Here is a 9,211-nt window from a genome sequence, read left to right on the forward strand (position 1 = left end):
ACAAAGACAGCCAAAACGAACATGAAGCAATTTTGGATTAGGATTTTTTTCACCAATTAGTCTAAGATTAGGGGTTTTTTCAATTTTAGATTTTAATTTTAATACGGATTTGGATTTGGATTTAGATTTAATCTGTTTAAATGGTTTGAATTAGAAAACCAAATTATAAAAGATATATAATTTAGTTTAGATTTTTTTATTTAAAACTGTTTTTAAATGGTTCGGATTGGATTTAGTTTAAAATCCAAAATCTAGACTTTTTTGCATACCTAGCATAGACAGCATATAGTATCATACCTTTAGAAAATATTATAGTAATGAGACGTATAAACAATCGTATAGAGTTCATATATTACACGTACTCATGGTTTGTAAGACGATAACAATAATTACAGAAATGATATCAATAAAAAGGTGACAAAAATATGTATGTACTTCCAATTAAAAAGCTTTGTATGAATGATAAATTTGTGTACTTGTACTCCTACTTAAAAAACTTTATATAAGGCAAATAAAATTTATGTGACTCAAAAAAAGTCAATCAAAAAAATATCTAAAAAATTTAAACAAATTTAAATTCATACCTTATAATTCACCATAAGAACTATAGAAAAGAACAGAAAAAATAGAAATCATTTTGTGTTTTGTTTTTATTTCAATTTTGTTCAATTGCATGAAATGAACATATCGATGTAAAATATATAGGAAAAATGCATGTATTATCGTACTTTTAGAAAATATTATAATAACGAGACCTATTAAACAACCATATAGAGTTCATATAATACACGTACTCTTAGCTTAAATGACTTGTAAGACGATAACAATAAGGAAAAGTATAGGATACCAACATATTATCTGCCAATGCAACTTATTGTTAACAATAATTAATATATTTTAAATACATATATAAAGAGACACATCCAAAAAATATATCTATAAAGACATTTTTATTAAACATAGCCATAAAAAATATATTTTTATTAGACACATTCACGAAGACACTTCCATTAAACACAATTATAAATAAGAGTTGGCAGAAGTTGACAGAAATGCGGTAATATAGAAGAACCGTAACAATAATTATAGAAATAATATCAATTAAGAAAATTATAGAAATATGCATCTACTCTTCGTTAAAAAGCCTTATATAAATGATAAATTTGTAGGATAAAAGTTTGGGAAGTGAACCCATAAAATAGAAAGAATTAATGCCATAAAATAGATATTAAAAAAAGAGAAAACAAAACATTGGATACATGGTAGAGAGATAAATAACAAAAATTTGGCATAATAAGGATTTGACATAACAATAATAAGAAAAATATAATCTATGGCAAGCATATACAGTAAAAAAACATAATTCCATACACTTTCTAACGTCTCTTGATTGACTATGGAGCTGACTCTTAGTGTTTGTGTAACGACTCGATTTTTGGCAGGTCCGGAGCACTGCCAGTCGTCAGATGTTATTTTCTAGTAGTCCTATACTAATATTTACTACATATGAGCCTTTTGTATTAACGAAATCGTGTATGTTAGCTTATTTTTATCATATGTCTTTCTTAACAAACTTATTAGCAAAACTATAAATATCTTCAGAGATATACAATATAAAATAAACACCAAACTAACAGCAAAATTAAAATAGCAACAAGATTACAAAAAAGCTTTCATACATATATACGTCTTAAGTTAGTTCATACAAACTTGACACACTTAGCTATATATATACACATAGACTTATATTCAACTCATAACTTTTCAGAAGACGTGGTTCATATAGAAAACCCCTAAACTGGTACCCGAACTAATAAAGAAAAGAAAATATCAAGTTCTACCCCTCAAAAAATGCTACAAAAGTGAGGAAAAGCAAAGTCTAAGGAATAAAGATCATATATCCTACATTCTTTTCACCATCAGGGCACAAGTCAGCAGGCATCATCTCAGGACTAGTCTCAAGCATCTCCTGTAGGGTTCGAAAATACATGCTCCTCCGGTACCCTTCTGAATATAACTCTAGTGGCGGCAGTCAAGTCGAAATCCTCCATCTGGGGGGAAAAGGAAAAGGAAGGGGTGAGAACCTATATGGTTCCCAGTAAGGCGACACCGTGAAAATACGTCTCTCTCGTGAAACCTAGAGTTCTAGCTCTATCGTAATAACTCGCTTGTTGAGTCTCTCGGCTACTTCCGTATCGCGGCTTTGACATAACTCTATCTTAGCATCTTCCGTTGGGGTTAATGCCGCTCCTTATACTATTCACTAGGGCTATTGTTTCTAATTTATTATCTTAATCTAAGCTTTGGAGAAACTGTAATTATACAACTTTAAAACACAAACAAGAATAAGAGAATAGAAAATTAATAAGAAACAGATAGCACGTAGCAGAAAGAATGAACAGTAAACAATCACAATCAAATGCACAAAAATTTATGATGCATGCCTATACCTAGTGCAGGCCATGAGTTCATGCGTCAGTTGTCTACCCGCAATCCGACGTTAGTCGGGACGAATCCCGAATATGGTTTTTTTACCGTGTCAGTCAGGCACAATTATCATCATGGGTATATAAGTTAGGATATCTTGGCATCATGGTAGAAACAAGCTATCAGTTAGGCAAACATTCCTACATTAGCAATATTAAGCTATCAGTCAGGCTGACACTTTTGCATTAGCAATTTGGCATGAGGCCCATTCAACATACATTATGCTATCAGTTATGCGGACATTCCCGCATTAGCAACCTTAGGCTATCAGTCAGGCGGACACTTCTGCATTAGCACTTTTGGCACAAAGGTCCATTCAAACAAACAATACTCATGAATCATTATCGATTCATGGTTTCTTATTTGAGTAAAGTATTGTTTTTGTCCCCAACGTTTGGGGTAAGTCTCAAAGTTGTCCCTAATGTTTCAATCGTCCTATTTAAGTCCCTAACATTTCAAAATTGACTCAATGTTGTCCTGCCGTTAGGGATCCGTTAACAGAATTGACGGCGAGACAAAATTGAGACGATTTTGAAACGTTAGGGACTTAAATATGATGAAAACTTTGGGGACAAAAACGATACATAGAAATAAATTTTAGTTTTATCCTTCAATAATATCAATTTTTCACTTTACATAATATTCAATTATTTTGTAATCATATCTAAGTAAATTACACTTAATTACATTACTTTCATTCTAAATAAATTTATTTTTTTATAATTTTACACTTAAAGTTATAAGTTAATATAAAAATATAAAAAAATTTATTTAGAAGAAAAGCAATGTGATTAAGTGTAATTTATTTGATGAGTTTGGAAAATTCTAAATTAATATTTGTGATGACTAAACATTATTAAAATAATTAATCACAAAATTATTAATTTGATTTTCATCTAACATATGTTAATTAATAATTTTGTGTTGCAGGTTTTATAATTGGGCCAAAAATAAAATATAATTGCTACAAGCCCAAGTGTGATTTTATTTCTAATTCAGCTTTGATTCAAAAAAATATTCAAAGAAGTATGGCTGAATTATTGTGATATTATTTGGGCCAAATTGAAGTTATTATTGCTACAAGCCCAAATTAATATTGATGCTACAAGACCCAATGCATGATCCGAATCCACTAAGCATAGAAAGCAAAAGTTCCATTGCTTCCAACGGAACTTCTTTACTCATCATGAAGTGGAATTCAAAATTTTATTAAGTGGGAAATATGAGAGAGAAAGTTTCATTGACATGATTGATGGCATTAACATTACACGCCACCCAGGGAAGTAAAAGCAAGTTATTTTCAATTAATTTGTTTAATCACTTTGAATTGCTTTTCTTCAGATTCTCTCTTCTCTCTCATTCTTTCTTTCTTTTGGTCAATACCCAGGAAACCATGGAAGCAAAAATGAGCTACCAAAAGAAAGGAAAAACACGTCTCAAGACCATCATGATGATGGCACGAAAAAGAAAAAGAAAAGTATGCTGTGGCTAAGATCTTCAACCATGAATGGTAAGATATGGTGACAAGATATTGGCTTCTTCATACCAAAAAAGGGTTGAAGAAGATTTCGGCCAGCAAGGAAGAGATTCTTGGAGGCATGGCTTGTCTCTGATTCTGCTCAACCACCACAGAAGGTAGCTAGGGTGGCTACGTGATGGAAGAGGCAGAGATTGGAGCAGATGAAGCCATCATCATCATGAAGCATCAAGGGCCAGAAATCCATCTTAGAGAGCAAGCCAAGGATGGAGAGCTCGGATTGATGAAGGGTGATGACCAAGGAAGGACTAGAGGTAATTGCATGTTGGTTATTGCATGGTTATCTCTTCTCTCTCTGTGTGGCCGAACCGGTTTCTTGAAGGAAGAAGAAGTTGGCTTGGGTTTTGGCTTCAAGTGTGGAGGCTTCTCTCTTCTATAAAAAGGGAGAACAGCCACTGTTTGGAGCAAGGAGTTAGAAGTAAGTAGTGAGAGTGTAAGGCACAGGATTCTTAGAGCTACCTAAGCTTACAGATTTTCTTCTCCTTCAATGTATTCTGTTTAGTATTTTTCTGTTTAATTTTGTCATGTCTTGAGTCTCATGGAAAAAGGCAAACAGTGAGGTTTGTATGAAAAAGCCATAGAGCAGAAAAAGGCAGAGAGTGCAAAATTAAAAGAAAAAGCCATAGATGTCTTAGAGTTCCTTTGTTCATCTATGTTGTGTTTCATGATTCTGTGGGAATCCCCTTGTAAGTTGGGTTAGCACTTTACAGTTTGTAATCAGATTGATTATAGTGAAATTCCATCATTGTTGTGATGGAGACTGGATGTAGGCTGCATGGTACTTAGCAGCTGAACCAGGATATATCTGGGTGTAATCTTCTCTCTCTATTTTGCCATTTCTATTTTCTACTGCACAGGAGCTAAAACCAAAAATAGCTCGTGCCAAGTGACGAGACAAAAGTAAAAAGTCTCGTGGCTAGGGACGAGATAAAAACAGAAAAGTCTCCTCAAAGCTCAGCAAGTGTTACCAAGACGAAAAAAGGGGCTAAGATTCAACCCCCTTCTCTTAGCCACTGAAACCATCATTATTTATATGTAATTAAAAATAATTGAATATTATGTACAGTAAAAAAATGATATTATAATTAAAGGATAAAATTAAAATTTATTTCTTTGTATCGTTTTTGTCCCCAACGTTTTTGTTCTATTTAATTCCCTAACGTTTCAAAATCGTCCAAATTTTATCCCGCCGTCAATTCTGTTACCGGATCTCTAACGGCAGGACAACATTGAGTCAATTTTGAAATATTAGGTACTTAAATAGGACAATTGAGGACAAAAACGATACTTTACTCTTTCTTATTTTCTTTCTTTTCATCATGCCTCCGCATCACCTTATAAATACGCATACCTCCGCATCACCATATAACTAAACATACCTCCACATCACCATGTTACTAAACATACCTCGGCAGCACCTTTTAACTTTAAACCTTACTAGGAACAACTTACATTCTTATTTATTTTCTTGACTTGTCTAGCCTATTACCTTCTTGGGCGACCAGTCTTCTATTTAATAATTAATATACCAAACGGACTCAGATTCGCTCAAACTTTATGTCCACGCATTCGTATCGAACTCAAGTTTCTAAAAAACTAAGAATCATATTTTCTGGGCAGTTTAACGCTAGATATTAAAGAAAAATTGAGACTATTATTCTAGATTCTTGGAACAGCACCTTGCTGTCTTGTTATGTGGTGTCTATGTTACGAAAGTCTATGCACGAACTATCTCTCTTAGTAAGGTCATTCTAGAGATCCTAATCCTTAATTTGAATTAGATTTTACTACATTTGGATTATAACAAACTTTGAAAATCCGCTGCTGCACATCATAAAAATTCAGGAAACAACAGGCAGCTCTGTTTTTATAAAATCCATAGTAAATTCAATTCGAATATGTTACTTCTAGATTTTGGTGAAGATACACTCAACATCCCTAAGTTTCAGAAAAAATAAATTTTAGGTTCATATCACTTTATTTGGTTAATTAATTTTCAATTGGAAGTGATGCTCTATTTTCATAAATCAGTTCAGAATTTTCAGCAAGCAACCCAGCTTCCAAGTGACTTAATTAAGTCTACAAAATAGATATGGACATGAAATTTGTGCTCAATTAAAGTAGACTTATAGATCCTCAAAACCCTTTTAGTAGCAACTTAAAATGTCAAGTAAAACATAAGTTCTAGTGGTTTGAAATTGACACTACAAAACCAGAAAACCAGAAAAATTCTACAGCAGCTACTATTTTCAAAAATTCATATCTTTTAAACCACTTGGCCAAATTCCTTGAAATTTTTAGAGAACATTCAAGACATTCCAAGGTTTCACAAAAAAATAATTTCATCCAAAACGGTGGTCTGGAGTGCTCCCAGAATTTATTTTAACTCGCTGCCAAATATGCAGAAATTCTGCATCAAGTAATTTAACAACCTCACCTACCAAATTTTATATCTAAGATTATAACTCTTCTAAAACCATAATTTTATCTTTATTTTAACTAATCAAAGTTTCTAGAGTGGTTATCGCAGCCCCTAGACCTCAGAATCATCAATTCACATTTTTTACAAGTGCGCATACTCACACAAGTACATATATGTTCATCAAATTCTGCATAGTAGCACTACCATTATCATCACCATCAGTATGCTTAATTCAGCAACATAATCATCAAACAATCACACATTTCATTATCACACTTCATCATTCACACAAACACAAACATACTATTAAGCTAGCCTAACCCCTACCTCGATGAAGTTCACCCTTTCTCACGAAATCGGTCTTAGCTTTCTCTCCCTCTCTCGGTTAGCTTTACTTTAAACTTTGGCCAACCCCTTCAGCTTTGGTCACCCACATCTCACACCATCACTCTACTCCTCTTGTTGCTTTGATTGATGGAGAACAAGAAGAATTGGAAAGACTCCTCCTTAACCTTCTTTTGGCGTCACTCCTACTCCCTCTGTCGTTCTCTTGCTCTCTCGTTCCTAATTCCATTTTTTGCATTAGAAAAAGAAGACCCAAAAGAAGCAGTGAACATATAAATAGGAGACTAGGAGAGGAAGAAGTGGGATGAGGTGGTAAAGAGAGTGGTGTGGTTTGTTCTTCAGAGGACACCGAATCAGAAGCCAATCACTCCAAGCAGTGACCAAGAGGTGTGACCTTGATTAGGAGTTTTCTCTGGTTGGTTAATCAGAGGAAGAAGAAAAAGAATTAGGACTTTAATCATGGTTACAAAGGTTCCTGATGATGTGAATGGTTTTTGATCCTGGTTCAGTTGAATCAATGAAAAGAAAGTGGTTTAATATATGTTGGTTCACGATTAACTACACCTAATGATATATCTATACTTTTCACTTATCAAGTCTAAGTCCGCCTTATTATTTTATGATGAGGTGATTCTCAAATATTCATCGAATTTCTCATCATAGAATTTCTGAGAATAACTCTGTGGAGAATCGGGGTGTTATAATTTGCACACGGAATATTTTTTTTAGAAGAAGGAGGGAGAATATTAGTGTTGAAAGGCGTCATCTGTTATCTATCAGTCTATTCCTATTTATATACTTTTGGTAGCAAGTGTGATGGGGTATTTCAAATTTAAAAGAAGGAAGTTGGAGTGTTTGTTAGACTTCTATTCAAAAATTTAAAATTCTAAATCTATTTTCTAACTAGCTTTTGAATTTCAAATTGAAATTTTAAAGAGGGTGAAGAGGGAGGAGTAGTTGTTACATTACCACCCCCATAAAAAAAAGAATTTGTCCCAAATTCCATGCCCTAAACTAGTCGATAAAGATCACTAGGTAATCTAGGTACTATATTGGTAAATCTCTACTATTGGGAGAGAAAATATTTTTCATGATCGTTACCTGTAAACAAGTCTGCAAACCTTTGTTTCATGTTCGCCTCTAGTTTTCACGTGTAATCTCTTGAACCATCGCTGCCTATACTACTTTTACTAATCGTATCGTCTTGTTTTTCAATTGCTTTACACTTTTGTCTAAGATCTCTACCGCTGATAGGTCAAAAGTTAGGTCATCTTTGAGTGCTACATCCTCTTGTTGTAGCACATGACTTGGATCATGCTGGTATTTTTCAAAGTTAAGACACGTAAAACACATTGTGTAGTCTTGACAAATTCGGAGGAAAGGCGATCTGGTATGCCAACTTTTCTCTGCATTAGAGAACTTGAATGGACCTAAGTACCGAGGGTTTAATTTTCTCACCTTAAGAGCCCTCCCTACCCCTGTGGTGGGGGAAATTTTCAAGAACATGTGATTACCTTCCTGAAACTCGAGGGGTTTTCTTCGTTTCTCTGCATAGCTCTTTTGTCAACTTTGGGTTGTATGTATTCTTTCCCTTATCTTCTTGTTATCCTCTGGGGTCTGTCTTGCTAGTTCTGGCCCTAAATATCCTCTTTCTTCTAGTCCATACTAACACAAAGGAGATTGGTATTTTCGTCCGTAACGAGCCACATATGGTGTCATTCCAATATTAGCATGATAACTGTTGTTATAAGAAAACTCAATTAGTGGTAGGTGACTGATGAGCGGATATTTTATACGCTTTTTGTCATCATTTTCATATAGTTTTTAGTATGCTTTGTTTAAGTTTTATTAAGTTTTCATAGGTTTTAGTGCAAAATTCACATTTTTAGATTCTACTTTGAGTTTGTGTGTTTTTATGCAATTTCAAATATTTTCTGGCTAAAATTGAGGAGCTGGAGCAAAAGTTTGATTCAGAGACAGAGAAAGCACTGCAGATGTTGTCCGGATCTAACCCCCTTGCACTCGAAAGAGCTTTTCTGGAGCTACAGAAGTCCAAATGGAGCATTCTCAACGGCTATGGAAAGCTAACATCTAGAGCTTTCCAGAAGTATATAATAATCTATACTTTGCTTCAGAATTGAAGGCTCAAAACTGGCGTTCAACACCAGCCTCCTGCCCTATTCTGGCATCCAATGCCCAGAGGAGAAGAGACCAGCATCCAACGCCCAAAAAGGACCCCCTAGCCAGCATTCAATGCCCTAGAAGCCTCTTAGCACGTGGATCTCAATCAAGCTCATCCCAAACACTCACCAAGTGGGCCTCAAAAGTGGATTTTAGCACTAAAAAACTGTTTTACCCTTCTTAATGTAATCCTTAGTCATTAGTTTAGTATTTAAAGATTCTTACACCTCTCATCAAAG

Source organism: Arachis hypogaea, chromosome 20, assembly GCF_003086295.3.
Source record: "Arachis hypogaea cultivar Tifrunner chromosome 20, arahy.Tifrunner.gnm2.J5K5, whole genome shotgun sequence".
NCBI classification, from domain to species: Eukaryota; Viridiplantae; Streptophyta; class Magnoliopsida; order Fabales; family Fabaceae; genus Arachis; species Arachis hypogaea.